Source organism: Phacochoerus africanus, chromosome 12, assembly GCF_016906955.1.
Source record: "Phacochoerus africanus isolate WHEZ1 chromosome 12, ROS_Pafr_v1, whole genome shotgun sequence".
Taxonomy (NCBI): domain Eukaryota; kingdom Metazoa; phylum Chordata; class Mammalia; order Artiodactyla; family Suidae; genus Phacochoerus; species Phacochoerus africanus.
In genome coordinates, this window is record NC_062555.1 from 39,457,969 (window position 1) to 39,468,623 (window position 10,655).

The 10,655-nt window shown below is 41.5% G+C and overlaps 1 pseudogene; it reads right to left on the reverse strand.

The window, feature by feature from the left end:
* Positions 1–295: 295 nt before the first annotated feature.
* Positions 296–1,172, reverse strand: LOC125112354 (peroxisomal biogenesis factor 19-like; annotated as a pseudogene).
* Positions 1,173–10,655: the final 9,483 nt, after the last annotated feature.

The following is a 10,655-nucleotide window of genomic DNA, read 5'->3' on the forward strand; positions in this document are numbered from 1 at the left end:
AAGAAAAAAAAAAGGAAAGGGATTCCTTCCTTCTTCTGGTGGGAGCTGGCCCTTTGATAGCAGTGGAAACCACAGTGTAAAGCACTCATAGAAATTATCTGCAGGACAGGCCTTATTCTTATCTCTAGAAAGACAGAGAAAAAGCCTTGGCTCATACGGCACAGTCTGGGGTGGGATGAAGATGACAGTGGGTAATCCACTCCTGTAGATGACACTCCTGCCTCAGCTCCTGCTGCTTCTGCTGATGCCAGATGTTCCCTGTGGTTGGGAATCAGGAAGGAAAGCATGTTGCATTTCATAGGATCAGACACCATACACCACTGGCACCTGGTGAACCTGATAGATTGAAGGCGTCCAGGTCGAAATTGAGGCCAGGAGGCATCTCCCCAGCCAGCTCTTTTGAAGGATGGCCCACATCCTGTGGCTGCTGCAATGACCCAGCGCCACCTTAAAATGAGCCTTCTGAGTGGCCTGTCTATGGGAGTCTGTGCCTCAAACTGCTCACAAATCTTGTCCATGACACTATGTTCTTCCAGATATTTTTCAAACTGCTCTGAAGGTAGAGATTCTCGGTAAGTCTGCAGCCAATCCAGATACTTCTCTTGTGACCTCGTTCAGTGATGGGTACAGTGCATCCTTAGATGGTAGGTTCTGCCTGATACTCTGCATGGGGATACATGATGGGGCATATCCATCCCCTTCATCCGTGCCTAGCTCTTCCATGGCCATAGTCAGCTTCTCTTCTGATAAGCCAGAGTTCTCAAGATCAGTGGTGTCCTTGGCTAGTCCACTTAATGTATCCTTTAGGTGAGAAGTGAAGTTTTGTTGGGACATCGCATCACTGCCCATTCCTGCAGCAGCCTCTGAGAGATTTGGGAACTGCTCTGCCAGGTGGGGATCTTCCTCAGTCAACTCTTTCATTGCCTTTTAACTCAGCAGTGGCTTAGGAAGCCAGCTCATGAATGAATAGTTCCTGGAAAAACTTCTCTTGGGAGGTGAAGAGGGCATCTTTGGCAGTGTCTTCTGGAGATCTCTTCAGGGGCTGAGGTGGTAGGAGGGGATGCTGGGGAGGGTTTGGCCTTATAGAAATCCTCAAGAGAACTTTCCAGAAGCTTTTCCCATTCCTGGTCTGGCTTGGTCTCAACACCATCGTCCTTCTCAGTGGGGGACATCTTGCCACTTTGGACTTTCTATTTTATAGATTATAGTGTGTATCTGTTAATCCCAACCTCCTAATTTATCCCTCCCCACCCCCTTCCCCCTTTGGTAACCATAAATTTATTTTCTATGTCTGTGAGTCTCTCTTGTCTCTCTTTTGGAAATAAATTCATTCGTATATATTTTTTATGATTCCGCACATGAGTGGTATCACATGATATTTGTCTTTGTCTGGCTTACTTCACTTAGTATGAGAATCTCTAGGTCCACCTATGTTGCTGCAAATGGCATCATTTTCTTCTTTTTTATGGCTGAGTAGTGTTCCGTTGTGTATATGTAGCACATGTTCTTTATCTGTTCCTCTGTCAATGGGACATTTAGTTTGCTGCCATGTCTTGGCTATTGTAAATAATGCTATAGTGAACATTGGTGTGCATGTTCTTTTTGAATTATGGTTTTCTCCAGATACATGCCCAGGAGTGGGATTGCTGAATCATCTGGGAGTTCTATTTGTAATTTTTTGAGAAACCTCCATACTGTTTTCCATAGTGGTTACACCAATTTATGTTCCAACCAACAGTGTAGGAGGGCTCCCTTTTCTCCACATCCTATCCAGAATCTGTCATTTGTAGACTTTTTGTTAACTGCCATTCTGACTGGTGTGAGGTGATACCTCATTTTAGTTTTGATTGGCAATTCTCTAATTAGTTTTTTTTTTTTCCTTTTGGCCATCTGTAAGAGTTATCCTCATTATCCATGTTTAACAGAGAATTTCTGGACTTCTGGCTTGGTGGGTTAAGAACCCGACATAATGTCCTTGAAGATGTGGGTTTGATCAAACCTGGCCTTTCTCCATGGGTTAAGGAGCTGGTGTTTCTGCAAGTTATGATGTAGGTCACAGATGCAGCTTGGACCTGGTGTTGTTGTAGCTGAGGCATAGGCTGGCAGCTGAACTTTCATATACTGCAGATTGTGGGGAAAAAAAAAAAGAATTTCCCCCATTTTTCAAGTGAGGAGGAAGTAGAAGCTAAGACCGGAACCATATTGCATATTTCATGTATTTAACCGTGTTTAAGTTAACTCTAGTAAATTGTCAAGTTTAATTCATGTGTGAACTTTTAACACCTTATGCTTTCTTTTGGGACTATAAAAATTCCTGGAAGAATAATTTATTTATATCATTGTTGGAGAGAAGTGGTAGGATTTGGTGGAATCTCTGCTGATAATTTTATGCAAGATTCTAGAGGGCAGAGTAGGTCAGCATCCTAGAGAGAATGGCATCTACTTAAGGCTCATTGCTTGGGTTAATTTATAAGGAGAAAGAATTGTATGGCATTACCAGCAGTGGAAAGACTTGAGATCTCATACAGAACCAAACCATCAACTATTAAGGAATTTGAGGCCAGGACAGTCAATGACTTGTCCGAGGCCACCAAGGCAAACTCGCTGGGCCAGGGCTGGTATATATGTAGGTCTCTGGCCCTACTCCTTGGTTTTGCATGTGCTGCTTCTTGATTTCACCAAATTTGCTTATTCTGGAAAGGGAGAAAATCTCTCAATATGTTTCTGAAATAAAATTTTCTTTGCCATTTGCAACACTCCAGAGAATAGAAACATAACAAAATCGTTGTTTTTCATTAGTACTTCCATTTCCAGCCGTCTTGGCAATCAATCAGAACTTTTATCTTCTTGCCTGAAGAGACAAGGACATTTAATTCACAACAATTTCCTTTTTCCTTTCTCTCAGTGACTCTATTAAATAAAACATGATGGATCACACTCTATATTTGCATGCCAGCTAAAACAGGGGCAGAGCTCTGCTAGAACAGAGAGGATCCTGCCCTTGCCTAAACCTGATGCAGGTGAAGTGGAGGTTGGTGCTGGGAAATGCTTTAAGTTTGTACATGTGAACATTTTTCTCTCAAGGAAAGGGACACCATTAATAGACAGAATGAGAACTGGAAGCTGTGCTAAAAGTTAATAAGTAAATTCCAGTCAGCAAAGATTGTAGTCCTGTATAACTGAGGCTAATTCTTATTTTATTTTTTATTTTTATTATAGTTGATTTACAATGTTCTGTCAATTTCTACTGTACAGCAAAATGACCCAGTCATACATGTATATATAGACACATATTCTTTTTCTCACATTATCCTCCATCATGTTTCATCACAAGTGATTGGATCTAGTTCCCTGTGCTATACAGCAGGATCTCATTGTTTATCTACTCCAAATGCAATACAATAGTTTGCATCTAATCCCATACACCCAATCCATCCCACTCCCTCCCCCTCCCCCTTGGAAACCACAAGTCTGTTTTCCAAGTCCATGAGTTTGTTTCTTTTCTGTAGTTAGGTCCATTTGTGCTAGGCTAATTTTTTAAATAGCACTTGAATTTTAGAGAACTGAGCTGGGGGATAATCTGGTGAAATATTCCTGTTTCTAGACTGGTCCTTTCAGTTAAATGCCTCTTTCTCATAACAGAACAGAGAATTTTTTTTTGAATCTCTGCATTTATAGAGACGATTCATCTTTCCTCTTCTCCAAAGTGCCCAGGAATGCTTGTCTTGTATGTATTTTAGAGTAACGCAGTGTGCCTTGCTGTCTTTTACATATGGAGCTATTGATGGTAGTGTTGACAGGACCACAAGGGCACTGCTCAGTCCAGCCAGATGGTTTTGTGCAGACAGAGGATGACGTTTTTATTTTGACAGAATTTCTGGTTTTCTTCAAATCAAGGTTAAATAGTAAGGTGTTGACTTGAAGGCAGGATTCCTGCCTCTTAGTGGGAAAGCTCTTTTCATTCATTTATGTGGTCATTTAAGAAATCTTATTTTGTGCTGGGAATGTAAAGATACTCAAGATGCAGTCACATCCCACAAGAAATCTACAGGCTGCTGATAGATAAATTAACAATAATAATACAATGCACCATTATGTACAAAAGCTCCGTTTTGGAGTGTGTATCATATTCTGTGTGAGCATGTAGGAGAGGTTCATAATGCAATTTAAAGGATTTAGGGAAATCTAAATTGCAACCTGAAGGATGGACTGGAGTTGACATAGTGAAGGAGATGGGGAACTAAGCAGAGGGAATACATCTGAAGTGAGAGAGCATGGCCCATTCATGGAAAATGTGCTATTTATATACAGGATGACCATTAATGACAGTGATGTGAGAAGAAGCTGAAAAGAGAAATGGTTTAGGCTTCATAAGCCATGTTAAATATTTTGAACTTGCTGCTTATTACAATGGGAAGATGTTGAACGATTACCAGAATGTAAATGACAAAAATAACGTTTTGGCTACAAAACAATTACTTAGGTTAGAGTATGGATGGTGTTAGATAAAGTGAAGAGAACAGACACCACCCCTGCTACAGCCTGGAATCTCTGTCTACAAAGTCTTTTGTCACAATTTGATCAGAAAGAAACTTATTTGGCAAATGAGCAAATGCTGGAATTTCTACTGACTTGGTTAACTAAATTTCATAGTCTTTTCAGGTTCCAAAAGTAGGATTCTCTAGTGTGGCCCTCCCAGTGCGGCAAGGTTGTTGCCCATCAGCATGGCATACTTACTATGTCTTAACCTGCAGGTGTTTTGCCTCTTCTGTCAGGGAGTCTGCAACTCTTCCTAAGTCTTAAATGCCCCCTACGTTCTGCTGGTGATCACAGTTCTGGTAGCAACACTCACAGCTCTAGCAATAAGCTTCCTCATCCGAGGTTTCCTGAGAGGACTCTGTCTCTCACAGTGTCAGTTTATAAGCTCTTGAGATTCATATAGGAGTCATCTAGCACAGGACTTTCCCCCTCTTTTGACATTCTCTATTATTTGCTTCTTACTCAGAGTCCTTGATTTTTTTTTCTTTTCAGGGCCACACCCGCAGCATATGGAAGTTCCCACGATAGGGGTTGAATCAGAGCTACAGCTGCTGGCCTACACCACAGCCACAGCAACACAGGATCTGAGCCACCTCTTTGGCCTACACCACAGCTCACAGCAATTCTGGATTCTTAACCCACTGAGCAAGGCCAGGGATTGAACCTGCATTCTCATGGATACTAGTTGGGTTTGTTACCGCCAAGTCACAACAGGAACTCCCAGAGTCCTTAATTTTAATTCACTATCCACTTGGGGAGAAGGCCTTCAATGACTTTTCAAAGACTGGTCATCCTTTTCCAAAGGTGCATGACTCTGTACCATGGGGTCCACTGATCCACCTATGCCCTCCGCATGACTGGCTATGCTATTATCTCATGAAAACGTCAGTCTGGCATTAATCCACCTGGATACCAGAAACAACCCCAAAATGTGCCCTATTGTCTCTGAGGAAATCCTTTGGGCAGAGCCATTCTAGGATCCCATACCTGTTTCTCAGAACCTATAACATTTGTTTGGCTCACCTTTCCTGAACTGAATTAAACTTTCAAAGAAGCAAATGGCTCAAAATCTCCACGTGTAGCTTGCCCCTTGCAAACGTGTCCCAAATGCTGGTAGTGCAGTGTCGTGGGTTGGGAGGAGGCCTACTATTGGGCCCTAGGCCGATGGGGGCCCATCAAGGTGAAGGTGATGGATGCATTTGCACACGGAGGCAGTTATTTTAATAAGGATGATCTGAGTTAGCTCAGAATAACCAGCTGCCTGTCTCCACAGGGAGCACCGTTTGACATAAATGAAGACAAGGACAGTGATGGAGTCTGAAAGGGAGTTAATTGAAAAGGAGTAGCCTGCTCTGATCTGCAGATTGAGCTCCTTAGGAGGATTCCAGGAAGCCAGAGTGAGTCAAATGATTTTACAGACAGGAATTTCCCTGGGAGACACAGACACCACAACTCAATTGACCTCATATCAGGAAAAGGCCAACATCACAGCAGCTCAAAGGGTGTTAGTTTCCCAGGGATGCATCTTCTAATTGCAGTGTTCATTAAAATGATGCCTTTTTTTTTTCTTTTAGCCTTAGACAAGCTTTTAAAAAATATCAAAGGAAAGGAGAATGAAAGAATGGGGTGTTAAGTGTTTGACCCTTTTTCATCTTCTAGCCAAATGTCTCAGCCTTTGGGTTGCAAGATAAAAGAAATGTGATTGAGGACCTATTTCTCTGTGAATTCCTCTGAGAATCAAGAATTAATAAGCATCTGTGCAAGAAGAGCCAGTATTGATTTTATCTGCATACCATGTATTCTCTACTATGTAATTCAAAGCTCTTCTCCAATATCTTTTTCAGATAAGCTGTGTAGGACCCACCACCCTATCTACATCAGTGCCCTCATCATTCTCTATCAATAATTACCCAGAGGAGTCCCCGTCATGGCAGAGTGGTTAATAAACCTGACTGGTATCCATGAGGATGTGACTTTGATCTCTGGCCTTGCTCAGTGAGTTAAGGATCCAGCATTGCTGTGAGTTGTGGTGTAGGTTGCAGGCAGAGCTCGGATCCCGCATTGCTGTGGCTGTGGCGTATGCCAGTGGCTACAGCTCCGATTCGACCCCCATCTTGTGAACCTCCATATGCCGTGGGTGTGGCCCTAAAAAGACCAAAAAAAAAATTACTGTGAGGCATTTTTCTTTATGGTATTTATTATGATATTATATTATATACTATCAGTTTTTCTTTCTAACCTGGGTGACTGTGACCTCCACGAAGACAGGAACTTTGTTCAGTTCACTGCTGTTACCTTCAGTACCTAGAATAGTGCTTGGCATGGTTGAAATGAATAACCAAAGTACTCTGGGCAAGAATTTTCATGTTTCTTTCTAGTATGCTATATTCACGTTTTCCTTCATTTGGAAAGCTATTTCATTTTAGATTTTAAAATTCTTTTATGATGAAACAATAATAACAAAGAGATAAAAGTACCACTAATAATAAACAACAGAACAGCTAGTCATAATGGGGGAAGGAACACCAAAAATTAATAGCTGAAGAAATAAAACATCATAGAAATGTGCAGCCTGAGTGTAAGTGTCCTGTAAAAATAAGTTGGGTGAAGTGAACTGTTTAAGAGCTGTAGCATAAATTTTATCATAGAGTTAGTTTGTATATGTGATTCTGATAGAGCGATCAACTCTGATGAATGAACTCTGATGAATGAACTCATGCATTTTTTAATTGAAAATTTGGAGATAATTATAGATTCATATACAGTTGAAAGAATTAGAAAAGAGAGACCCTGGGAGCCCCAGTGCCAGCAGAGCTGGTCCAGTAGCATCTATCTTTTTTGTTTGTTTATAAGTTTAATTGAAGTATAGTTAATTTACAAGATTGTGATAATTTCTGCTGTATGACAAGTAACCCAGCCGTACATATACACATACCCATTCTCTCTCAGATTCTGCATAGATCGCCACAGAATATTGGGTTGAGTTCTCTGTGCTATACAGCAGGTCCCCGTTGGCCAATCATTCCATATACCTCAATGTGCATATGTCAATCCCAACCCCCCAGGCCATCCATCCCTCCTACCCCAGTACCACCTATCTTTAAGTTCAGTGAGCCACAATGTTGATTTTAAGAAATGAAACGATGAGAGTTCTGATATTAGATGGCATCATTGGAGACTCCAGGACTCACCTCCTCCCATGGACCTGAAATCTACAGCTCTACAAGGAACTATTCCCTCTAAAAGAAATCCAGAAACTGTCTGAGCAACTCCTATACATCGTGAATGAGGAAATACTACATCCATATGGATAGGAAAGGCTGATATGTACTCTTGCTGTAAACCCTGCCTCTGGCACAGAGAACTACAATTACAACTCCCAGCTTCTCCCTGAGGAGTGGAAGGTTTGACCCCTTTTGGCACTGCAACTTTTAAGACTGTCCCCTGTGAGATGGGTTCCCCAGCTCAAACGCCATTGGGACTTGGCATCTAGGAGGCTCATAGGACTGCAGTAAGAAAAGAGTTTGTAAAGGACTCACGGTAACTATCCACCTCCCCCACCCTAGGAATCAGCACAGCTGGAGCTGACCGGAAAACTCATCTCTGCCTATCCTGAAAGAGGTCTCCTCTTACTTCAAAAGCTGCTGCCCAGAGGGTGGGGCTTCTAATGTAGCACACCTGTAGGGGTGACTGAGCTCCTTCCCAGAGATCAAGGAGGCTGGTGGGTGAGCACCGTCTCCGTGGTCTCTCTCTGGCCTGCTCCAGGATGCTGGTGTCTCCACTGCATTTGCTGGAATATTTCCATTGAGGTGTCAACCTGCCCTTCAGAAAGGTTTGGAAATTATTTTATTCTCTCTTTAGCAATGAAGGAGAATGGAGGTGCTCCTCATCCTTGCAACACTGGCTGGTTTTTTTTTTTTTTTAAATCTATGCTCACTGGTCATTTTCTTTTTAATATGATGGTAGGTTCTTGTCTCTTTGTTTTGGACCAGTGGTTCTGCACTCTGGCAGCATGTGGATCTCCTGGTGAGCTTTGAAATAATCCTTGAGTCCCAAACCTAGCTGACTGAATTACTCACTCCCCAGGCACTTCTAATATTCAGCCATGATTGACAGCTACTGTTTGGGGCTAGGAGGGTAGCTAATGCAAGAACAAAGTGCTGAGATGTTGATTTGGTTTAGGAGCTCAGAGTGAAGCATAAAATCATATCAGAACAACCACCCAAATAGCCAAATCTTCTGATAAATATTATTTAATGAGCTCTACAGCTAATCAAGGCTCGCTATGTTTCCAGTGAAATTGTTTCAAAGTAGTGTTAGAAAGCCAGGGAGCTTGGACAATGCAGCTTGGGTGCAAAGTCCTGAGTCTCTGCTTAGAGTCATAAGCTTAATGAGCATCTGAATTATCAGGAATAGAGGCGTGGCTTCTTGGCAAACTATGCATATTGTGTGTATGTGTATGAATGTGTGTGAATTAAACTTTTTATTTTGAGATAATTGTAGACTCCCATGCTACTATAAGAAATAGATCTCACATACCCTTTTTCACCCCAGACTGTAGGGCAGTCCAGATGCAGAACATTCCCCATCAGTGGAATCCCCCATGATGCTGTTCTTCAGCCACACCTACTTCCCTCCTAAGCCCGCTCCTTTCTCAACTCCTGGCCACTGCTAAGCTGATCTCTCTATTTTTCTAATTTTATTACTTCAATAATGTTATATAAATGGGAGTTCTCTGGTGGCTCAGCAGATTAAGGGCCCGGCATTAGTCACTGGTGTGGCTCTGGTTACAGCTGTGGCATGGGTTTGATCCCATCTGGCCTGAAATTTCGGAAACTTCGACATGCTGCAGGTGTGGCCAAAAAAACAAAAAAACAAAAACAAAAACAAAAAAACAAAACAAACCAAAACAAACCCACGAAAGAAAAGACTGTTATTTAAACAGAATCACACAGTATGTAACCTTTCAGGATTTTTTTTTTCACTCAGCACAATTCTTTTTTGATTCATTGAGTGTATTGTATTTATCAGTAGCTTATTCCTTTTTATTTCTGAGTAATATCTTGTGGTATGACCATACTGCAGTCTAACTGTCCAACATCTGAGTTGGTTTCTGTTTTTGCAAATAAAGCATTGATTGAGTGTATTGTATTTATCAGTAGTTTATTCTTTTTTATTTCTGAGTAATATCTTGTGGTATGACCATACCACAGTCTAACTGTTCAACATCTGAGTTGGTTTCTGTTTTTGCAAATAAAGCATTGATAAACATTCACATAGGTGTTTTGTGTATGAGCAAATCCCCATTTCTCTAGGGATAGGAGTGCTCTTGCTGGATGATTTGAAAGTTTAGTTTAATTTTTTTTCCTTCAAAACTGCCAAAATGTTTTCCAGAATGGCTATACCATTTTACATTTGTACCAGCAATGTGTGAATGGTTAACTTTTTCTACATCCTCCCTCATGGGCATCTGATGTTGCCACTGATTTTTATTTTAGCTTTTCTTGTAGACATGCAGTGATAACTCATCATGGTTTTAATTTTATTTCCCTGGGGTTAATGATGTTGAGCATCTTTTCAACTGCTGATTTATCTATCTTCTGTGGTGAAATATCTGTTTATGCCTTTTGCCCATTTTATGATAGGACTGTTTTTTTTTTTTTTTCTTTCCTGATTTCTTGGGCCACTCCCATGGCATATGGAGGTTCCCAGGCTAGGGGTCGAATCGGAGGTGTAGCCACTGGCCTACGCCAGAGCCACAGCAATGTGGGATCCGAGCTGCGTCTGCAACCTACACCGCAGCTCAGGGCAACGCTGGATCCTTAACCCACTCAGCGAGGTCAGGCATCAAACCTGCAACCTCATGGTTCCTAGTCGGATTCATTAACCACTGAGCCATGATGGGAACTCCAGGACTGTTTGTTTTTTACTGTTGAAATTTGATAGTTCATTATATACTTGTCCTTTGTCAGATATGTGGTTTGTAAATATTATCTGCCTGTCTGTAGCTTGTCTTTTCATTCTTGTAACAAGGTCTTTTGTAGAGCAAAAGTTTTAAAATGTTGGTGAAGTTCAACTTAACAAGTTTTCCTTTCATGGATCATACTTTTGGTGAT